Here is a 1423-nt window from a genome sequence, read left to right on the forward strand (position 1 = left end):
TGGTGTGTTGCGATGTTTGGTTTAGGTTTGACGTGGTGGAGGACGGGTTGAGAAGCGGGTGGCGACGGGGTAGAAGTGATATAGAGGTTTATTAGTTAGGGTGTGTCGGTTGGGTTTGGGAAGGTGTTGGGGAAAGGAAGAAGTCAGTTTAGAACCAAAGAGTGGGCATCACAGACGCTAAACAGGATTTACTTGTTTAAAATATCAATAACTTCTTAAACACCACCATCATCATCATAGCCAACATTAACGTCACCATCACCACCGACACCAGGAACACCCCAGCCACCATCACCGACCGCACCACCACCACCACCTCTGCTTATAAGAGTGCCATAAACACCATCACCACCATTACTGTCAACATCACCACAATAACAACAACTTCTGCCATCATCACTGCCTCTCCCAGCGGCCTCATACTCAGTCGTCCCACCGCCCCACCGTCGTTCACTTAATCACACCAACACCGCCACCACCATCACCATCAACGCCGCCACTACAACACCAACACCACCACCGTATCACATCAGCTGCAACAATATCAACATTCAATCCCAGTAACCTAATTTTATTGACCCTGCTTTATAGTTAACTGTCAAATAGATTGTGTACTAACGGATGACTGTGACGGTGGCGGTGACGGTGGTGGAAGGGGGTAGCAAGAATGGTGGTGCTAGTGGTAGTGATGGTTGCAGGGGGTAGGGATGGCGGTAGTGGTGGTGGTGGTGGTGGTAGTAGGATTCGATCGGCCCACCAATATGCATCTGGTATCTAATTTATCGACCCCAAAAGGATGAAAGGCAAAGTCGACCTTGGCAGAATTTGAACTCAGAACGTAAAGACAGGAAATACCGCTAAGCATTTCGCCCGGCGTGCTAACGATTCTGCCAGCTCGCCGCCTTTAACTGTCACAATATAGAAACAGTTCTCATGGCACCAGCACACAATTTACAGATGCTCACATTTTATACATTTTCCGTGAATGTTTCATGGGTCCAGCTAGTTATTATTCAGCGTTAATTATTGCCTACTTTGGTAAGTTGTCATTGTGCTACTACATCTTTCCTTTGTATCACCTTTGCCTTCTATTCACATTAGTACTTTTGCTAGCATTAACACCATTACAACTACTTGTTGTTGCTGCTGTTGTCAGCGACAGTGCTCGCTCTGTTATGGCCTGTGTTGTAATTGCTGTCCTAATTATCATCATCTTCTTTGTTCAGATTATCTTCCGTACAGTCGATGGAGTGTTATTGTTGCCTTGACTGCTTGCCCATAGAGAAATGACAGGTCCTCGGTATGCTAGCTAAATTGCTGCTGCTGCTGCAATTTGTTGGGGTGGAGGAGGAGAGGATGTTGAATTTAGGGAGATGATCATATAGGCTGTTTAATTGGTCTATATATATATATATATATATAT

Source organism: Octopus bimaculoides, chromosome 25 (assembly GCF_001194135.2).
Source record: "Octopus bimaculoides isolate UCB-OBI-ISO-001 chromosome 25, ASM119413v2, whole genome shotgun sequence".
Lineage (NCBI taxonomy): Eukaryota > Metazoa > Mollusca > Cephalopoda > Octopoda > Octopodidae > Octopus > Octopus bimaculoides.